Source organism: Ictalurus punctatus, chromosome 29, assembly GCF_001660625.3.
Source record: "Ictalurus punctatus breed USDA103 chromosome 29, Coco_2.0, whole genome shotgun sequence".
NCBI lineage: Eukaryota > Metazoa > Chordata > Actinopteri > Siluriformes > Ictaluridae > Ictalurus > Ictalurus punctatus.
This window is the reverse complement of record NC_030444.2, coordinates 9,095,760-9,119,380: the sequence shown is the minus strand read 5'-3', so window position 1 is coordinate 9,119,380 and position 23,621 is coordinate 9,095,760. Positions and strand designations below refer to the sequence as shown.

At 35.7% G+C, this 23,621-nt stretch overlaps 1 long non-coding RNA gene across 1 annotated transcript; it reads left to right on the top strand.

Moving 5' to 3' along the window:
- The first annotated feature begins 836 nt into the window (after positions 1-836).
- On the top strand, positions 837-10,380 carry LOC108260543 (uncharacterized). Its single transcript, XR_008393826.1, has 3 exons — positions 837-1,041; positions 8,950-8,981; positions 9,562-10,380. It is a non-coding gene; the product is annotated as an uncharacterized LOC108260543 (long non-coding RNA).
- Positions 10,381-23,621: the final 13,241 nt, after the last annotated feature.

Genomic DNA, 23,621 nt, shown 5'->3' with positions numbered 1-23,621 from the left:
TATCATGGTAATTTTCAAACAAGATTCAGTAACTCAGTCAATATAATTTTTTGAGGTGGTCTATTTTCTCTATACTCTAGGGCAGAGTAAAGTCTTCCACACCTACAAGGGTTTAAAATGTGTACTGCAGGCAGATGAGAGTAAAAGCTTCCAGCTACAAATTGTATTGAGAGCGTAGAGAGTCTAGATTAAAGGGCTACTACACATTAAATGCGCTAATGTTTGTGTGTGTATATATATATATACATATACGATTTTACTGCTATCTCTGTCTCATCTTAATTTAACACTTAATTTGTATTTATACTCATTAGCCATTTTACCAGATATACCTGCTGTTCTTTGTAAGTGTGCAATCAATGAATGTAATGTATCTGTTGCTCTGTAATATTTGTCACCCACCTTCTACCTGTCCAACAGTTGAACATGACCACCACAAGACAATATTATTTAGATGGACAATCCTTCACATAGCAGTGACACTAACATGGTAGTGGAATGTCAGTGTGTGTGGCACTGGTACAAGTGAATTTAAGATCTTTAAACATCTCAGCGTTATGGCTGAGCTGAGAATCAGTCCTCAAACAAAATATCCAGGTAGCTTTACCTGGTAAAATGCCCAGTGAATGTAGGTACAGGGTTGTGGTACCTAATAAACTGGCCACTGAGTGCAAGTATGATTTTGTTTTAAGGTTTAAGCCACTTTGTTTGGTGATTATATGAGAGCAGATTGTTCCTGTATAACTGCAGATTATAAGGTGTGTGCATCTGGAAGGGAGGTGTGGCAGCATTTCAGCTGCTTACAAGACACAGGTTTTGCAAAATTACATACACAGATACACATATACACGAGTGTCTTAGAGTGCACATAGTCATTCTTTCAAAAACTTTTAATTGATATTAAAACTATTAAAACTGATTTTATTAACAGTAATAGTGGTATTTATGTACTTACATAACATACTAAGCTGACAGACAGAAAAGAAACTCACCACCCAAGAAAGAAAATTTGTTAATTTCTACCTCTCTTCACTTATTCAGGTAAGAGACAACTTCAGACTATTTGTGTTTTTAAATAACACATTGCATGTTTCAGTGTATAAATATTCACCTATGAATACATTTATATTTAAAATTTCTGTTCTGTTTTAAGTTTTGCCATTTTCTTCTGGGTGAATTTTTATGACAATAAAAAAGAAAGAGCAATAAAAAGAAAAAAAAACAATTTAATAATAATAATAATAATAATAATAATAATAATAATAATAATAATAATAATAATACAACCCCAATTCCAAAAAATTTGGGACACTGTTTAAAATGTAAATAAAAACAGAATCCCGTGATTTGAAAATCTCCTAAACCCATATGTTATTCACAATAGAACATAGAAAACATATAAAATATTTAAACTAAGTAAATGTACCATTTTAAGGAAAAAAATAAGGTAATTTTGAATTTGATGGCTACAACACATCTCAAAAAAGTTGGGATGGGGCAACAAAAGTCTGGAAAAGTAAGTGTTACTAAAAACAACTGGAGGTTTATTGGTAACAGGTCAGTAACATGATTGAGTATAAAAAGAGTATCTTAGAGAGGCAGAGTCTTTCAGAAGTAAAGATGGGCAGAGGTTCACCAATGTGCGAAAAACTGCGTCTACAATTTGTGGAACAATTGTAGACTATGAATGGCCTTGTGTTTGCCAGTGGTGAATTTTACATTTATGGTTCCCAATTCTCAACCTTTTTGATAAGTTTGAGAGTGACTTCAGACCCCCTGTTCTGTCTGCTGGTGTATAAGGAGCAGCTCATGGTTCATAAACAACAAACACACACACAGAGATGAACACTGACCAGAGATCAGTTTCAGTTGAAGACCTGAGTGCTACCTGAAGATATCAGAAGATACCAAAAAAGTCCTTATGGTGGTCATCGTCTGGCAGCTACTGGTTTGAGAAATGTGGATAAAATGGCAGTCTGTAAATGAAAACATGAGCTAAAAATTTACTACATTTCAAGCAACAGCAAGGTCAGGAAATTATTTTGTCACTGTAACTGTAATGGTCTATATATATATATCTATTATTATTATTATGGTAAATGGTCTACACGTATATAGCGCTTTTTTACCTTAGCGGTTCCAAAGCCCTTTACACTGCGCTCTATATTATTATATATATTAATTCAGATACAGTGGGAGAAAAAAAGGTATTTAAGTCAACATTATTTGTGTCAACATTATTTAAGTCAACATTATTTGTGTCAACATTTTTTTCAGTAAATATATTTCCAGTGAGTCTACTCACATGAAATTTTCACCAGACTTTGGTATAAACTCAAGAAATCCACACATATAAAGAAATCCAAACATGAAAGTCCATGAATGAAGTTAAGTAGAATGACACAGGAAAAAAGTATTGAACACGATAACTGAAATGTATTTAATACTTAGTGGAGAATCCTTTGTTTGTAATGACAGCTTCAAGACGTTTCCTGTATGAAGAAATTAATGGGCCGCAGAATTCAGGTGTGATTTTGGCCCATTGTTCTAAACATATTGTCTTTAAATCTTGTTCAATTGGATTCAAGTCAGGTGATTGACTGGACCATTCTAACACCTTGACTTTTTTTTCTCTGAAACCTATTGAAAGTTTCCTTTGCTGCATGTTCTGGATCGATTTCACAAGCTTGTCCAAATCAGTTGTTGCAAACGTTAAACGAGCTTTGACATGCTTTTTCTTTAGTAATGGAGTCTTGCAGGGTGAGGGCGAGCAGTGGAGTGCATTGTCTATTGTTTTCTCTGTGACAATGGCACCTGCTGCCTCCAAGTGTTTCTGGAGCTCTTTCTGAGTGGTCCTTGGCTCTTGGGCTACTCTTCTGACTATTCTTCTGTCTCCCTGGTCAGAAATCTTGCGAGGAGCTTCTGGGCGTAGCCGATTACTGATGGAGTGATGTTGCTTCCACTTGCAGATAATGGCCCCAATGGTGTTTACTGGAAGATTCAGAAGTTTTGAAATACATCTGTATCCAATTCAATCAATATGTTTTGCAGCAATAAGGTTGCAAAGGTCTTGGGAAAGCTCTTTGCTTTTACCCATCATGAAATGTTTCTTGTGTGACACCTTGGTAACGAAAAACCTTTTTATAGACCATCAATTTACTAACCCAGCTGATATTAATTTGCACAGATAGGGGGTATAATTACTTACGGATTTCAGCTGGTTCCTTGCCTTACCTTGCCTTGGAGAACTGCTTTTTCTTAGTGTGTTCAAAAATTTTTGCATTTGTCATTCCACTTTATTACACATAACTTTTTTTTATGGACTTTAATGTTGTGAATTATTTATATTTACAGATTTCTTGAGTTAATATTTATGTCTGGTGAAAATTTCATTTGAATAACCTCATTGGAAATATATCTACTGAAAAAAATGTTGATGCGTTCAATACATATTTCCCCAACTGTATGTGAAACCTGATCCAGGGATCCTGGAGTTGTGAGGCAACAATGCTAATACCATGGGTGTAACCACATATGAATAATTTTTTTGGATTGAACAGAATGTGGGCTAAAAATATGAATACATAAACAAAAAACTGATTAAGTATTATTATTATTATTATTATTTTTTAAAAGCTTGCCAGCTTTAATGATCCACTGGACAAAATGCTGCAAAATGCTGACATTATACAGAACCTGGCAACACTGTTAAGCGTTAAGGCAGGTTGCCCTGTGCATGGAGCTGCATATCCCTGCAAGACTCTCTGCAAAATTAATCATTAAATTAATTTATTGAGTTACATATCAGAAGGTTGTTGGTTCAAATCCTGGTACTTCCAAGCTGTATATAGTGGTTAACATGTTTGCATGCATAATCTGTGGTCTAAGATGATGTGTTCAGGTCATAGTCTCTTCTGAAGGTGCTGAGTCAAGCCCCACTTCTGCCATTTGTTTGGGGGCAGTTGGTGGTTAAGGCTCTGGATTACTGATCAGAAAGTCATGACTTCATGTTTACCTTTATCTTATTTGGCTGATGCTTTTATGCAAAGTGACTTACAACTGAGACAGGAAGCTACTGATCAGCTGAGGTGTTAAGAACCTTGCTCAAGGGCCCAGCAGTGGCAGCTTGGTGGGATGCCCCGTTAACCTTCTCTGCTTCAGGGATTCTGTATCATGGCAGACCCTGTGCTCTGAACTCAAATAACAAGCGATATGGTATATGTGAAAAAAAGAGTTTTGCTGTATTGAACCTGCATATGTAACAATAAAGGCTTTCTTCTTCTTAAACCCTAACACCAGATAGCAATTAATTTATTAATTGCCCCTCATTTGGTTTAAATTATAACAGCAGCCTTCCACACAATCATTTTGCAAGAGTGCACAAATTTCAGAAAATGGACATAACACACACACACACACACACACACACACACACACACACACACACACACACACACACACACACACACACACACACACAGAGTAATTCACTACCAAAGATGAATGATTAATCAATTAACTATTATGTTGGAAAAAAGTTACATCCATTATGTTATGTGTCAAAATGACCTCCACAGTTTAAATACAAACAAAAACAGCAAAGAACAGCTTAAAACAGGAAACCTTTATTATGACTGATCCAAGACAAGCCATAAGAAGAAATTTTTGCATATAATTCCCTGAATAAGGGAAATCAAAAAATTTCAAAGAGTAAAAGGGAGATTAACCAGTAGTTCAGACATCTCAAATGTGGAAATGGCTTAAATTGACCTATGACATAATAGGACGTTAAAATAAGAAGTATGGTTTGCAAAAAGGATTAATGAATGTGTATGAAAGAATTAACATGCAGGGTTTCAGTTTGTATGTGGGTTTGCTTACATAGGATTTTGTTCCATGTGGTAAAAGATCTTACGTGTATCTTCTCTCTTATCTGTCTTATTTTGTCTGTATGCATGTGAATTTGCTCCGTGTGGTAAAAATGTTTCATCTGCATCTTTTCCCATACCTATATCTTATCTTACACGCACACACACACACACACACACACACACACACACACACACACACACACACACACACACACACGCACGCATACACACTTTTTCTGCATTAATCATGTGGTGTTTAGCTCTCAAGGCGATTTTTCGAATCTTGCAGCACTGATATAAAAAGACGCTTATTGGAATCAAGCTCTGCTTTTGAGATTTTTAAAATTATTATTATTGTTGAATGTGCAGGTTCAGAAATGAAAGCAATATACGTACAAAATACATTTTTCTCAAATTAGCCTACAAATAATAGCTTCCTTCAGATTAAACAGAAATTCCTGTAGATTTTATACAATTAAGTTGGCAGTAAACTACTGTAATGATTACAGGCTGCAATTATAAAATGACCTAGTACAACATGTTATTTTACAGCTCAAGAAAAATCCCATAATAATTCATACCATTACATGGTTGAAAACAATGGTGAGAATCAGTTGAAAATCAACCACACATTTCTACAAGAAAAGGCTGAAAATGACTAAATTGTCCTAGAATGTATCTCAATATTACAGTGATTTATTGCACATTTTTAATGCAGGACCTTAATGTGAAATTTTATTGTAAAAATTAAAGTAGTTGCCTTAAATGTGATAGATCTTTATACACCTGTGTACAGTATCATAGTACAGTGTCCCTAAAACACAACACTGTACATATACACATAACAACACATTTGTTTAAACTTAACTTATGTGAAATGTCCACCATACAATTCCATGTGAAATTTGTTCACATAAGCGCATTACAATTGCATGTAGCACCTTCTGATCAATCAGATTTGAGAATTGAGCACTGCTGTGGTATAAATGACACATGATACCTCTACCTCTTCCTCTTCCTCTTCCTCTTCTGATACCTCTTCTCTTTTCCTCTTTCAGTGTTCTCTTCAATCTTCTACAGGCTTTCACTCGCAGATAAAACTGTTGGAGTACATATCATGTTCTATTGAGAATTCATTTAAATCCAGTACATGGCACAAAACTGTGAGTTATTTCATGGCAATTTTTATACCAGTGCATATTTGTATGCAGAATATAAAGTCCTGGTTAATTATTTTCAGAAATATGTTGCAAATAGTTTTGATTAAATTATATTGGGTGGATTATTCTAATTCCGGAATTTTTTAAATTACTATTAAAAAACAACATTTGATTTGTCCAGCTTCAATTTTACTTAGAATTATGAAGACATCATGAAGTGTTCATTGGTCTCCTTGAGTAGTGTTGTGTGTATGTGAAGGTGAGGTGTTATAAAATTATCTAAACCAATTTATTTACAATAACAAAGACACATACAGACACACACACACACACACACACACACACACACACACACACACACACACACACACACACAGTATTATAAAAGCAAGGGCAATTCTTGGCTGAACATCTGGGCAATAAAAACACCTGTCAGTCACAAAGGTGCCATGTTCTAAGTTTTTTTTTAACACATCTAGACATACATCTTAGGTAATGAAAGCTGAAATTTTGAACTATTGTCTCATATTCATATTTTGTTCTCACACCCAAATGTCTTCAGTGTATAGCATAAACAAAAGACTTGGCCTTGCCGTTCCAATACCTTCAGAGGGGACTGTATATATGTTCCTTTACTTTTTCTCTCATCATATGTAGGATATAACATCTTCCTTACTTATTGTTCTCTTTCTTTTCTATAAATAAAATAAAATAATTATATATATATATATATATATATATATATATATATATATATATATATATATATATATATATATATATATATATATATATATTTACACAGGTGATCATATTCTATGACTACAATTTGATTCTCAGTCAGTTATTTTCCTCTGCGTCATCAGTGGTGTTGGTAAGTGCTATGAACTTGAATTTTTCTTGCTCAACCTTTAGATTTTGATTACTACAAAATAAATGAAAATAAACAGAACATTATAAAAATATTTCTTCCTAAAAGGTATGTGGGTGTTAATAAATGTTAGCATATTGATTATAAAACTATTATACTGTAGCACTTTTGAATTCTTACATCTGATTGGTAAAGAATTTTGATGAATTCACAGGGACCAGTATGTAGTACATTCTACATAGTCTACAACTAATGATAAATTGGTAAAAATTCTGCCATTTAAGAAAGTATCAATGTATAACCATTGATATGGTAAAGCAGACATTTATTTAACATTAAATGAAGGAGACTCCAGTCTCAGGGCTTGAAACAGTCGGTATGATTTCCTCCATGGGAAAATCTTCAGGATGAAGACCTTTTTGTTTCACAATTACTCTTTAACAGGACAAGCTGAATGTTCTGTTTATTAACTTAAAAACTTTTCCTTACTGAATCTTTACATTTTGTGCACCATGTCAATGGTCCTTCTCACAATATGGGCCATACATTAGAGCTAGTACTTTATTATGATATCTCTGATTCTAGGTTAGAGGTCTTAGATGATGGCATTTCTGACCATTACTCAATAATGTTTCAATCTGTCCATCACTACACCTTCTACCGAGAGACCTATGAGGAAATAAAAAAATTTAGCAGATTGAAGGTGCTATTGTACAGTCACAATTTGACCAACCATTAAAACCTTCTCCTCCGAGCTCTCTGACTCACTCTGAATTAGTTTCATCAGCACGGTTGGCAGATGTTGTCTCCAAGATGAAGTGTTCCAGTTATAAACTGGATATTCTTTCGCCGGATCTTTTAAAAGACATCTTTACAACGTTGGCTCCAGTGTGACATCTATTTAATAGCTCCTCAGTGAATGGAATTGTTCCAAGCAGTTTTAAACATGCAATTCTACATGCCTTATTAAAAACCTCTCGGATCCGACAATACACAATAATTATAACCAATGTCCAAACTGCCTTTTATGTCCATGGTTCTGAATAGAGTCTATTCGCAGCTCTATTCCTATCTAAATGCATTAACATTCTAGATACATTTCATTCGGGCTTTAGACCTTTGCACAGCACCGAATCTGCATTGATTGTCTGCATTGATTATCTAATGACATTTTGCCCTCCATGGATTCTGGCTCACATGTTGTTTTAGTTTTATTAGGTCTCAGTGCAGTGTTCGACATTATCGACAATAACATTCTTCTCGATCATCTCGAAAGTTTGGTTGGCATCCAGGGAATGGCCCTTTTCTTCTATGGCTGTTCAGTTAAAATGTGGTGTCCCTCAAGGGTCAATTTTAGAACCCTTTCTATTGTCCCTGTATATGCTTCCTCTGAGTTTTATTTTTCAGTTTTTTTTTTAGTTTTGTTATGCTGATGATTCTCAATTTAATTTTCCAGTGAGCATAGACAAAAATAATTCAACTGATGTTTAAAATGTTTTGAATACATTAAAGTTGGTTGGAAAACAACTTTTTACAATTAAATGAAAACAAATCTGAAGTACTGGTTTAGGTTCCTCCATGTCTTCCTTACCTGGACTCGTCAAAAGTACAGGATCATGTAAGAAGTCTTGGAGTGATTTTAGATGAATCATTACAAATCAATGCTGTTGTTAAAGGTTGCTTTTTCCATTTGAGATCTGTTGCTAAAGTCAAACATTTTCATTCTAGCAAAGACGTGGAAATTCTTATTCATTTGCTAATTAAATCTCGCTTAGACTATTGTAATTCATTGTACATTAGTCTCACTCAAACTGTATTATCCTGCTTACAATTAGTTCTTAAATGCGGCAGCTAGGCTTTTAACAGGGTCTGGAAAGAGGAATCACCTTACCCCGGTATTAGTGTCTCTGCACTGGTTTCACATGACATTCAGGGTGGATTTAAAAATTCCACTCTAAGTGTATGAAGTACTCTCTGGGTTTCGCATCCGTACTCCCCCACAAGAGCACTCAGGTTGTCTGATCAACTTCTTTTGTTATTGTCGTAGGTCCTAAACTCTGGAACAGTCTCCCTTTCCAGGTGAGGTCAGCTTCTTCAAAAGCAAAAATCTTCACTGAAAACATATTGTTATTCAGTAGATTTTGAATAGATCTTTTAATAGGTTGAAATATGTAAATGCTTGATGCTATATTTAAAGTTATTATTTATTTATTGTATTTATTATTATTATTATCATCACTATAATTTTAAACATAACTGTGATTGCTTATTTGATTGATTGATCTGTAAAGCACTTTTAAAACAACTTCTGTTGTTTTAAATGTGCTCTATAAATAAAGGTTGACTTGACTTGATGACTAAGAGAGAAAAGAGAGGCTGCTGAAAGAAAGTTTGTATTTATCTGCTATAACACAAATGATAACAGGATGTAGTGTTGTGGACTTTCCACAACATTAAATGGAAATATGAACAGCTAAAAATAAGACATGCCATTTTTAACTAATTTAAAATTGGACATGTTGTTATGGAAAGTGATCAACTTCATGCTGGTCCGCTTCACCACCTCAGTATTGATTATTTATAACAGCATGATTTGATTAATCTATAGCAGCATATTCCAAAATGTTCTATTCCTTACGCATACCATAATTTATTACAGGACATAAAGAAGCAGAAGAGAGAACAAGCCATGTCCATATTCAACTGTCGCAACAGTTACTATACACCTTGGGGGTATAAAAGCGCCTTACAAGACCGTCTGATCATCTTCCTCACTACTGGTTTTTGTGCGGGTTTTCTTGCTCTGCTTTTGGCCCTCGGTGTTCTGTACCACCATCATAAGAGCAGAGGTCGAATCTCATTCATCGCCATCTTCCTTCTACTCAGTGACCTGCTGGAGCTGATTCTGAGTCCAGTCCTTTTAACATACATTTTCAATGGAAATGCAGGTTGTATGAACCCTGTTATCACCCTTTTATTTGGAGCTAGGCTCTGTGGGAATTTGCTTCACCAGGTGGTGGCATTAGAAAGCATTGTTACTGTAAAATATCCATCAGTTGCTGTTATTTTCTCCAATTCCTGCTCTATTACCTTCTGCATGTTTGTGTGGCTGCTAGCAATTGGGTGCCAGTTCATCCCAATGCACATTAATTTTGTAATAAATATGTGTTTATGTGTGTTACCTGTAACTACAGGTGCCGCATGTATAGTAACATTTAAAGCCCCTCTTGACACCACCCAAGCCACAGTCAGGAAACCAGGAGTGTTAGTGCTAAGTGTTGCCATGTTTACTCTGATCATTTTATATGTGCCATTTTACCTGGATTTTTTTATTGAAACACCTTTTATGTTGGACTGTCTAGTAAGTATGAGACTGATTTCAGAGCCCCTCCTGTGTGTTTTCATCTGCAGGGAAAATCGAAACTAAATCGAAATCCAAACAATTTTTCTGCAGCACAATAGCAAAGTATATACATATATATACATACATATATATATATATATATATATATATATATATATATATATATATATATATATATATATATATATATATATATATATATATATAACAGAAGTGATATTTAATGCACATTAATATTATTTACTATAATATTATATTATTATTCAACAACCATATATAAATATAAGTTTTCTTTACTGGTTACTATATATACTAAATGAATAATCAAAATATATAATTTTATTGGTACAAATTTTATACTGGTACAAATTAAATGTTACCTTCTTAATTTATTGTTCATGTAATAAAATACAAGACACAACAATATAATAGTGAATAATTAATCAGTAATATTATAGTAAATAATATTTCTCTATATCAAATATCAAATATATATATATATATATATATATATATATATATATATATATATATATATATATATATATATATATATATATATATATATATAGAGCTAATGGCTTCTGGGGGATAAATGTTGATAGATGTCACATAAAAATTCAGAAAAGGAATAGAACATGATTATTCATGCATTGTATGCACTATGTGAACTGCTGCTGTTATGAAGAATAAACAATCAATAAAATTTTTTGCTCTGTAAAAATGGTGTTGGAGTTTGAGTAACCTTAAGTTATTTTAATGATTTGTTGAAATTATTATTTGTTTTGGATACAACACAAGAATTGATTAACTAAATATATAATCATTAGATCTTGAACAAAAATGTTTCACAGGTTTGTCCCATGGGACTGCACTGGTAGCTCAGAAATAAAGATTCAATAGGCTTTGGATCAATTGCAATAAAGAAGCTACTGAAGATGAATTATTATTATTATTATTATTATTATTATTATTATTATTATTATTATTATTATTATTATTATTAATAATAATAATAATAATAATAATAATAATAATAATAATAATAATAATGACACCAATAATAATAACACTAATAATATTTTAAAAAAAAAAGTAATTCCCATTGTATTACTATTCTTTTCATACTTTTATTATTACTTTATTCTGGGTGCATAATAACAACATTTTAAACATTATTATCATTTAAGTTAACTATTGCAAAAGGCAGATTAATGTTAGCGTTTTAGTTGGAACACAAACCAACAAATTCATCAACCATTTAATTCAGTAAACACCTTAGATTACATTAAATAATATACAAAATAACATTAATTCAAAATAAACTACACTCACAGAAATGGAAGTTAGTGAACGTATATGAAAGAGATTTTACAGGCAGGGTTTCAGTTTATACCAGGATTTACATGCAAGTGAATTTGCTCAGTGTGGTAAAAGATATCTTCTCTCTTATCTGTCTTATCTTGTCTGTGGTCAAAATGCTGGCAGTTATGTTAAACACACACAAGCATCTACCTTCCCTTCTGATTAAAGAAAAATAATTAAAAGGAATAAACTGCATATCTAAACTGTAAAGTACAGTTCTAAATATTTAACCACATGTGGGGTAATAAAGCTGTAAAAAATAACAATGTAAATTTTTGATATTTCTATAAAAGATAATTTGCTCCCTCTATAATGGGGGTATTTCAGAATTAAAGAGAGCTTGTGACATCCACCTCATATTCAGCGTTATGTGGTTATTGTGTAGATATCTGCAGTGTGCGCTCTTTTTGCCCATCGCATGACAAAATCATGCACACATTCACATATCTTCCCAACCATGTTTTTGTCTTTCTCTGCTTCAGTAAGATAAGCCTATTATAAGTATTTATATTTTAGACTTGTCTGGATGGATTTCTCGGGAAATTGCATACATATGTCATTCGTATGTAGCCATGTAGCGCTCTAACACAGTTCATTGTAAAGCATTACTATTATAACGGGTGATTTCTGTGTGGATTGTTATTGCACAGTGCTGGATTTTATTTTCAAGGAAGGACCGTGCAAATTATAAATCTAATGGGTAGCTAAATTAACAATGTTTTCAGCTGATTAATCATCACAAGCTGATTAATCAGCTGAAAACATTGTTAATTTAGCTACCCATCTAAAACTGGTCTTATCTCTTGAGCCTAGTAGTGAGTGTTTTATGAGCAGTAAGACAATCTTTGTTTTTTATAATTATGAGAAAGAACACTTCACTTCTACTCCAAGTAAAACACATCTTCCACTGCCTGTACCATGTTTGACCTGATCAGACTAGCAATCGTTATGTTAACAACTTTTTAATAACATAATTCATTTAATTTTTCCAGCTCAGCTAGTAGCCTAAGTTTTGTTTTATGGACGCTGAAGTAACTTAACTGTCAATGTGTGACATGATCAGAAATGATTAACAGTCCAGCTAACGCCCCTAGTGGCTGCGCAGGTTAATGAGCAATGAGCATGAACGCATGCTAAAATTACTGAAAGAAATACGAGTTTCACTTTGTAGTGTATTTTTGTAGGTTTGATAGTTTTTAAAAGTAGCTTGAAACAAAGTGATTAGTAATCTGATTACTTTTTACATACAGTAATCAGTAATATAATCAAATTGCTATTTTAAAGTAGTCATTAGTAATCTGTAGTGGATTACGTTTTTTGAGTAATTTACCCAACACCGCAAATAAAGGCTTCTAATTTACATTTAAACTAGTGTGTGAGCGAGGTTAAGTTCGACTGGTGCAACTAGATGCTTAAAAAACAGTATATAGGCCATTACAGTTACAATAACAAAACACATCATTTCCTTTTGCTTGATATGTAAGACTATTTTAAGATATACTAAATGTTTTAATTTACAAACTGCTCTTTGGTGATCAATTCTCAAGACAAAAACTGAATTAGTCAAAATATTTAAAGCAGAGAGGAGAAAAAACTTGAGCAGAGCAGAGCTGGCCTTTGAGAGAAAGCATGCTCTCTACTGCCACCAGCTGGTGGAGGTAAAGACCACCAATTCTGAATGCAAACAATAAATGAATTTTCTTTCTTTTTCTTTTAAATAAATATCAGGATGATAGGAATATGCACAAATGATTATTAACAAAACTGATCTGAACTGCTTCAGAAACCATTTAAGCTTTTTACACGTGAAATTTGTTTTAATCATCAATGGGATTTTGCTATTTATAGATGGCAGAATGAATCACACTTAAGTAACTGACATAAAAACAACAAAACTAAAATAAACATCCAGTTAATTATATTTTGGATAAATTATATCACACTGTGTACACAGTAACCACCTAAATTCAATGTTCTTTTTATATTAGTGGTTAGCACATTCATCTCACAGCACCAGGGTTGGGGATTCGATTCCTGCTGCTGCCTTGTGTGTGCGGAGTTTGCAAGTTCTCCGCGTACTGCAGGGGTTTCCTCCGGGTACTCTGGTTTCCTCCCCCAGTCCAAAGACATGTATGATAGGCTGATTGGTATGTCCAAAGTGTCCGTAGTGTATGAGTGGGTCTGTGAATGTGTGTGTGCCCTGCGATGGATTGGCACCCTGTACAGGATGTACCCCAAGTTGTGCCCCATGACCCCTGAAGGAGAAGCGGTATAGAAGATGGATGGATGCATAATAATAATAATAATAATAATAATAATAATAATAATAATAATAATAATAATTATTATTATTATTATTATTATTATTATTTGTTGCTGTTGTATAATCAGTTAATATAATCTGAAATGCTCTTATTTCTTTAACTGACAGATACTGAGTTCAGATACTGAGATTTCAGATACTGTGTACATGTGTTTGCATGCATTTACTTTTGCAGCTCTCATCCATGTATCTAAGCAGCTAAAATTGTGAAATTCAAACACCTCCTTCCAGATACACACACCTTTTATGCTGCAGTCACATCCTACTACTATACACTCATCAAGCAAATTGCCTTAAATCTTATTGAAATCTTATTAGTTGAAATCTGTCTATAGATAAAATAGCCCACCTGAGAAAACATTTTTCTTCTAGCAAATGCTAAATGTATTGCTATCACACATATCACACACTTTAAGCAGGTCAGTTCAATATTGTTTAAAGCACATTGTTTCAAACTTCATGATGTCATGTGAGTCTGGTCCGTTTAACACTTTAATTTTATACCTGATGTTAGTTGGAAGCTTATGATAATTATATTGTTAGTTACATTATATTGCTATCTAAATGACAGTGTGCTAAAAAGCATATTGGTGCCGTTTTACAACCAAAGGCTGTTTAAAAAGTATGTTGTTTACTGAGCTTTATAATATTTTCACATTAGAACTTTTAACTCTATTAGCTGGAGGTGAGAAGCCTCCTTGGAAGGCAAATGTGGCAACACAAGTTCACATAAAAATACAATAGAAATCTATAAGACATTTAGCTGCCGTGTTTCTAAAATATGGAGTAAATCACTTACTTCTTGGTTTTCTAATGTTTTCTTCTTTTATGTTTTAAAAAATAGACAACTGACAAATAATCTTGCTTTTGTCACGATCAGAATAATTTCTTAAAATGTAAAGGTATTATTCAATAACAAACAGCGTCAGGGTACATTATATACAATTTTATATACAATGTTTACCTGTATATAAGATTACCTGACTGGAATGTGGCCTCTTACCTGAACACAGTCACGTCAACACATATAATGGACTAGGTTCGTCTAGTAAACAGTGGTGGAAAAAGTACAAAACCTGCTGATTTGAGTAAACATACTGCTACTGTAAATGTAAATGTAAATGTAATGATCAAGAAAATTACTAATAAAAAAAGTAGAAAAAAAAGTAATCAGGTGGAAAAACTATTTAAGGGACCAAATGTAATCGGACAACCTTACATAATCATAATAAAACTGTCTTTTTTAATGTTTGATTGCAAATCCGCTTTAGTTAAGGAATTCACAAAAGGTTTTCCATGCTTAGATTAATACAAAGCTTAATAATAATAATAAATAAAATCTTCTACCAGGATATATTCCAGCTGCTCTAGTTTCTTTGCTCTCTCATCCTCTGAATATTTTTTTTTTGCACTGCCTATGATGTTGCACTGCGTACTGAACATCGGAGTGACATCTTACGTTTAATACAGAACTTTTAATTTCAAAAGATCTGTCTAGCTAGCCTAGTATGGGGACACTCTCCAACAATTAAGATGATTTGAATAACAGACTGGTGATCCAAAATAAACTGTCAGATTATTCAGGTTCAAATGGAACAACAGCACACAAAAGTAAGCCTTTAACTAACATTAACTTTCTACATGACAAAGCATTGTTCCTTATTAATAGATGTTTTAGTTTTACATGTTCAATGTTCAAAATGTGTCTTAACTATTGTGTTATGTTATCTTTACAAACTATCATGTTTTGTTATCATTGCCAATGAAATATAGCTAAATTTTCAAAAGACGTCCTCAAAGGGAAATGAATAACTAGGTAAGTGTCACGTAGCGGTAATTGAGATGGAAGCAAGTGCAGGTAAAGATGTTTTATTAAAGGAGGCAGGCAGATAAATCCAAAACGTGAATCAGAGGCATAGTCAAAAGCAAGCAATGGGTCAGGTGATATGCAAACAGACATAAACTGAGCTAGGCAGGAATCAAAATCGATTTCAATTTCAATTTCAATTTTCAATTTTATTTGTATAGCACTTTTTACAATAGACATTGTCTAAAAGCAGCTTTACAGAAATATCAACATGGTATACAGATATTAAAGGTGTGAATTTATCCCAACTGAGCAAGCCACTGAGTGGCGACGGTGGCAAGGAAGAACTCCCTAAGCTGTTTTAAGAGGAAGAAACCTTGAGAGGAAACCCGACTCAGAAGGGAACCCATCCTCATCTGGGTAACAACAGATAATGTGAAAAAGTTCATTATGGATTTATATGAAGTCTGTATTAGGAGCAGCCGTAGTCCCAGCAGTCTGGAATTAGAGAAGATTTGAGCTCCATCCAGAGGAAGAAAGGATCTGGATCTCTAGTATCTCCATAAATTCGTGTGGAGTTCGGCGAAAGGAGAGAGGGAGAAAAAAGATTATTATGACTGCGAAGTAGTAGAACAGAATCTAGTCAGGGTAGGCTTGACTAAACAAATACGTTTTAAGCCTAGACTTAAACACTGAGACTGTGTCTGAGTCCCAAACACTAATAGGAAGACTGTTCCATAACTGTGGGGCTCTATAAGCGAAAGCTCTCCCCCCTGCTGTAGCCTTTACTATTCGAGGTACCGTCAAATAGCCTGCATCTTTTGAAGTAGGCGTGGCGGATCATATAAAACCAAAAGGTCGCTTAGATATTGTGGCGCAAGACCGTTTAGTGCTTTATAGGTTAATAAAAGTATTTTATAGTTAATGCGAGATTTACTGGGAGCCAATGCAGTGTTGATAATATCGGTGTGATATGGTCGTATCTTCTAGTTCTAGTTAGGACTCTAGCAGCTGCATTCTGGACTAACTGGAGCTTATTTATATTCCTACTGGAACATCCAGACAGTAAGGCATTACAGTAATCTAATCTAGAGGTGACGAATGCATGAACTAGTATTTCCAAATCATGTAGTGACAATATGTTTCTTATTTTAGAAATATTTCTGAGATGAAAGAAAGCTATCCTAGTTATATTATCTACATGAGCATCAAATGATAGGCTGGAGTCAATAATCACTCCAAGGTCTTTAACTGCTGTACATGATGAAACAGAAAGACCATCCAGAGTAACCATGTGATCAGAAAGATTACTTCTAGCTACACATGGGCCTAATAAAAGTATTTCTGTTTTATCAGAATTAAGTAGAAGGAAATTAGTTAACATCCAATGTCTAATGTCCTTTACACAATCCTCAACCTTACTAAGCTTCTGTCTGTCCTCTGGCTTCGCTGAAACATACAACTGTGTATCATCAGCATAACAGTGGAAGCTAATTCCATGTTTACGAATAATTTGACCTAGGGGTAGCATATATAAAGTAAAGAGCAGTGGGCCTAAAACAGAACTCTGTGGAACTCCAAAAGTAACTTCAGTACGCATGGAGAAATCACCATTTACATCTACGAACTGATAACGATCGGTCAGATAAGACCTGAGCCAAGAGAGGACTGTTCCCTTAATACCAACAACATTTTCTAATCTATCAAGGAGAATAGTGTGATCTATAGTATCAAAAGCTGCACTAAGGTCGAGTAACACAAGAAGCGAGACACAACCCTGATCGTAGGTCAGTAGAAGGTCATTTACTACTTTAACTAACGCTGTCTCTGTGCTATGATGAGGTCTAAATCCTGACTGATACATTTCATGAATGTTATTCCTATCTAAGTACGAGCATAACCGCTTTGATAGAACCTTTTCTAAAATCTTAGAGATGAAGGGGACATTTGATATTGGTCTATAGCTGGACAATTGAGATGGGTCAAGATCAGGTTTTTTAATCAAGGGTTTAATAACTGCTAATTTAAGTGATTTAGGTACATAGCCAGTGCTTAGGGAAGAATTGATTATATTTAGAAGTGGTTCAATTACTCCTGGACCAATCTGTTTAAACAAACATGTAGGTACGGGATCTAGTATGCAAGTTGATGAATTGGCTGAAGAGATTAATGTAGCTAGTTCAGTCTCTCTAAGCAGAGCAAAACACTCTAAACATTGATCTGATATTGCTACACTGTCATGTAATGGGTTTGTTATAGTACTGTCCGGTTTTAATTTAATGGCCTGTATTTCACGTCTAATATTTTCAACCTTATCAATGAAAAATTTCATGAAATCTCCACTGCTATGTAATGATTGAGTGTTTCTCTCTGTAGTGGTTTTATTCCTAGTTAATTTTGCTACTGTGTTGAAAAGGAATCTAGAATTGTTTTTGTTGTCTCCTATTAAGGTAGAGAAATAGATTTTTCTAGCATTGCCAAGAGATTTCCTATATTTCAGTAGGCTCTCCTTCCATGCTGTTTGAAATATCACCAGTTTGGTTTGACGCCATTTACGTTCTAATTGTCGAGTTGTCCGTTTTAAGGTTCGTGTTGGATCGTTATACCAGGGTGCTAATTTTTTTTCTCTAATTATTTTCCTTTTGAGTGGAGCCACTCTATCTAGCGTGTAGCGGAGTGTTGACTCCAAGCTTTCAGTCGCATGATCGAGTTCTATGGGATCTGACGGTGATCCAAATCTAATTGATGTTTCTGCGAGGTTATTTATGAAGCTCGGTGCAGTAGCTGATGTGTAGGTACGTTTTATGCGGTAGCGAGGTGAGGTGGAAATATTATGATCAATACGTATTATGAACAAGATAAGATAATGGTCTGAGACAACTTCAGACTGCGGAAAAATGATAATATTTTCTATACTTAGTCCGTATGTTAGTATGAGGTCAAGAGTGTGACCACCATTATGAGTAGGCCCGATTACGTTCTGATTAATCCCTACTGCATCTAAGATGGACACAACCGCTAATCTTAGAGGGTCTTCCAGGTTATCAAAATGAATATTAAAGTCTCAGACGATTAATGCTTAATCTACAGACACAACCAGGTTTGAGACAAAGTCTGCAAATTCACTAAGAAATTCAGTATATGGCCCTGGGGGTCTGTAAATTATAATTAGAGGAATTGACTTATTTTTTGTGGCTACATAACTTATACTGGTATAAAGAATTTCAAAAGAATTAAATTTATGCTTAGGTTTTCGTGTGACGACTACATTTTTACTATGGATGAGACCAACACCTCCTCCTCTACCAGTTGAATGAAGCTGATGTACATAACTGTATCCAGGAGGACTGGCTTCATTTAATGCTATGTACTCGTTTGGTTTAATCCAAGTTTCTGTTAAACACATTAAATTACATTCTTGATCAGTAATGATGTCGTTAACAATAAGTGCCTTAGACGCAAGAGATCTAATGTTTAATAGTCCTAGCCTCAGATCAAAAGTGCTGGCTGTGCATTCAATATGATTTAATTTTATGTTAATTTGGTTATGAAGATAGACTTTCCGAGATTTTCTATATATCTGTATAGCTCGGGGAACAGACACAGTCTCTATAGTATGTATTACCAGTGCCAGATTTTTAATTGAACATTGATAATACTGAATGTTGTTATTATTGGAAGATGTACTTACGGTAGGCAGTCACTTGGTGTGTAGCGCCTTGGAGATGTTGTCTGACAGCAGTTCCGCTCCAAGGCTGCTGGGGTGCAGGCCATCAGGACGAAACAACCTAGGACGCTCCCAGAACAGATTCCAGTTATTGACAAACACCAGATTCTGCTCATTACACCAAGAGACTAACCAATCATTTAATGCTAGAAGTCTACTGAACTTTTCTGCTCCACGTCTGTATGTGGGAAGAGGTCCAGAGACGATGATCTTCGCAGTGGGTGATCTGCCTCGTACCGTATCGATCAGGCTGGAGAAGTCCCTCTTCAGAACCTCCGTCTGCCGCAGCCTGGTGTTCGTCCCCGCGTGCAGCACAACCGCTCCAATGCGCTCGTCCTTCTTCAGGATCCCGGATACCTGCGCAGCGTCATCAAGGACACAAGCACCAGAAAAAAAGTGTGTGCGCACCTTACCTTTAGATGAGGCTACACAGATGTTCCGCACAATGGAGTCCCCGACGATCACAGCGTTGGGTCTGGTCTGACGGAGAGGGGCGAAACGGTTCCTGGTTGGAATCTCAAACACCGGAGGTGGAGAGGGTCCAGCCCGCGCCTTCCACCGCTGGTTCACCCAAGGCCCGAGGTGTGTTGGCGCCGGCGTGACGGAGACCACGGCTGGGAAAGTCCTAGGTGCACGGTCCCTGCACAGAGAAACACACGGCGTAGAGGGGCTGGGAGTGGAAATACCAAGCTGTGTGCTTACCTTGGATATGTGGGCAGAGGCACAAGATGTTTCCAGTGCAGTTTGTCGCTCCAGCAACTGGGCCTGCTTGTCGAGTAGGCCGCGGATCTGCTTCTCCACATCCTCCAGTTCCAGCTGCACCATGTGAAGCTCGAGCGAGTCCTCATCTGCACTCAAAACCGGAGAGACAGCAGGCATATTTGTTTTTTAAACAGAACAGCGGTAAATGAGAAATGTGAAATGTAAACAAGGCTAGCGGTAGGTGATACTAGCGGGCTACGGGCTACAAGCTAGTCGCAAGCTAGTCGCGGATGTTTGTAAAAAAACCCCAAAAACAACAACAACAACAAAAAAAACATCAAATTTAGCGACAGCGCAACGTTATGATTGTTTTATCTAAAATAGTGTCAGTTATATTTGTCAGTTATAAATCGAGGTCAAAATATGAAACATGAAACTTGAACAGGGAAACAGGAAACAACAACGTGGTATTGTGGAAACTAAACTACGTTCAACTAAACTATCTCTATCACAACTACTATACACTATAATACTCTGCACCGTGTACTGGGAGGGGAGGGGTATATATCGCAAACATGATCAGCGTTAAGTGCTGATGGCTGATACCAATGTAGACACACCCTCAAACAACAACCAATGACAAAACAGGGAAGAGACAGAACAGAAAAAAAACAAATGCACGTGTCCACAGTAAACAATGTGACAGTCATCAGAGCGTGTGCTCTCTGAGCACTCGCGCACCTGGCTCATGCACACGAATGCAATCCGGCTCTCCGAGCCTGCTGCAGGCTGCAGCACTGTCTAAAGGGGAGATTGTGACAGTAAGTAATAATATGCTTTATACTCCATTACATAGACATCAGATCCATTGTTTTGTTTCATTGTTCTTTAGTATCCTGTGCAACTCCATGAAACTGTTATACAAAACTATAAACACTGCACATCTAGCAGTAAATACAACAGAACACAACACTTCCTGAAGAGACTGAAGTCACTCACCATGTGCAGTAGTCTACTACCAGTCTGACAGCAGAGTGAATGAGGTGAATAGATGTTTCACATGTGTTATAATTCAATGTTTTTTTCCCCCAGATTGACTGCTAGGCTGTCCACGGTGTGACAGATGACCAGCTAATTAAATACGTGCCCAAAATTGGAGCTATTCGGCAGTACTGCAGAAGAGAAGTGGCTGCACTGGAAGGAACCACCACAACTATCTCTAAGGCTATAGAAAGCCTGATGGCAAAAATCAACCAAAGACGGGCCTCCAAGAGAAGTCGTGGGGAAGATTGTTTCGAAAAACTGTCTGGTAACTCTAATGCTCTGAAAATGGAGTGTGCTTTTCAAATGGGATTGTTTGAAGAAGTAGGGGGATCTTCTATTCAGGTAAAAATGAAAAGGAGAGGAGGGACCAGACATTTGAAAGCATTGAAGACTACTACAATGGCGCAGCTGTTGGAGACTGGCAAAGAACTCTTTTTTCCAAATGTAAAATATAAAATAGTGAATGCCAATGAATTTGAATTCACCATGCGAGATTTTAATAAAGATGAGCTGGATCCATTGACCACACTAGGTCAGCAATATGAGAAGAGAAAAGTTAAATTGTTGAGACTGTATCTCTCTTGCAAAAAGACATTGAAGCAGATGAAACACTGAATGCTGCTACCTCACCAGGTAAATCACAAAATGCATCAGTCCTCACAAGTGAATCATGCTGTGCATCTGCTGCTTCACATGGAGCCGTTTCCATAATTGGATCTCCCAGTGGAACTGCTTTCACAACTGGAACTCCAAGTACAAGTGAATACACCAATACAGAATTTTGTTGATTAATCAATGACATATTTAATCAAACAAACCCAAATTTGTTATATTATTTTCCTTTTGAAGGGATAGTTTGGATTTTTGTACATTAAGCAGTAAGAAATACTCACCAGTAATATAGTTCATGATTTTGTAGTAATGCCAGTAATGTAATTGGTGCATAAGAGTTACCTTGCTTTCCAAGTCCATTGGTTGGAGTTCTGTTCGGGTTCCAAGTGAACTGAGGTGGGCACTGGTATGACTAATAACTTTAAACTAAAAAGTCTTAGCTGATTGAGACCTTCAATAAAAAAAAAAAACTAAATCCACACCATTTAAATAACCATATTATTTTTATCATGTCTTCAACAAGCGCAGACCTCCTAGTTGCCCAGAATATCCAGGTCTGATTCATGTAGCCGGAGAGGATGTTTACTAGAACACCCCTGGCCCACACATGTGGCTGTGTGTTGGAAGTCCCAAACAACTAGGTGTCATACCCAGAGTTGGCTGACGAGTTCACTAATATTCTTGATGCAAACATGTGGGTCGTGGACATTATTTAGTAGTAACTGGTGCGAGTTTAAGTCAAAATTCCATTTTCACAAATAAACCATATTTGTGACCCTTGTTCCTCATTCCATGGTTTTGATCCTGTTTTTTGGACCATGTTTGTGCAGAGAGGCAGACAAATCCTAAAAGCGCAACGCACAAACGTGGTCAAAAAGACAGGCAGAAAGTCAGGTGAACAGCAAACAGGATAAACGAGGCAAAATAAGAATCAATAAACAGGAGGACAGAACAGGATCAAAACTATGGAACGATGAACAAGGATCAAAGGCTCAGTATGCATCTGGTGATAAACACACAGAAGCACACAGTACTTCACACTGAACAAAGACACATGAGGGGTATATATGCTAAACATAATGAAAGATGGAAACGAGACCAGCTGAGACATTAGGAAGGAACCAATTACGTAACAAGGGCAGAGACAGGACAGAAACCAAAACAAAACACACGTCACAGTAAACAAAGTCCATGTCAACCCAGAAGTGCGTGCTGTCACACTTCGGGCAGTTCATACAGTGAGGGAAAAAAGTATTTGATCCCCTGCTGATTTTGTATGTTTGCCCACTGACAAGGAAATGATCATTCTATATTTTTAATGGTAGATTTATTTGAACAGTGAGAGACAGAATAACAACAAGAAAATCCAGAAAAACGCATGTAAAAAATTTTATAAATCGATTTGCATTTGAATGAGGGAAATAAGTATTTCACCCCTCTGCAAAACATGACTTAGTACTTGGTGGCAAAACCCTTGTTGGCAATCACAGAGGTCAGATGTTTCTTGTAGTTGGCCACCAGGTTTGCACACATCTCAGGAGGGATTTTGTCCCACTCCTCTTTGCAGATCTTCTCCAAGTCATTAAGGTTTCGAGGCTGACGTTTGGCAACTTGAACCTTCAGCTCCCTCCACAGATTTTCTATGGGATTAAGGTCTGGAGACTGGCTAGGCCACTCCAGGACCTTAATGTGGTTCTTCTTGAGCCACTCCTTTGCTGCCTTGGCCGTGTGTTTTGGGTCATTGTCATGCTGGAATACCCATCCACGACCCATTT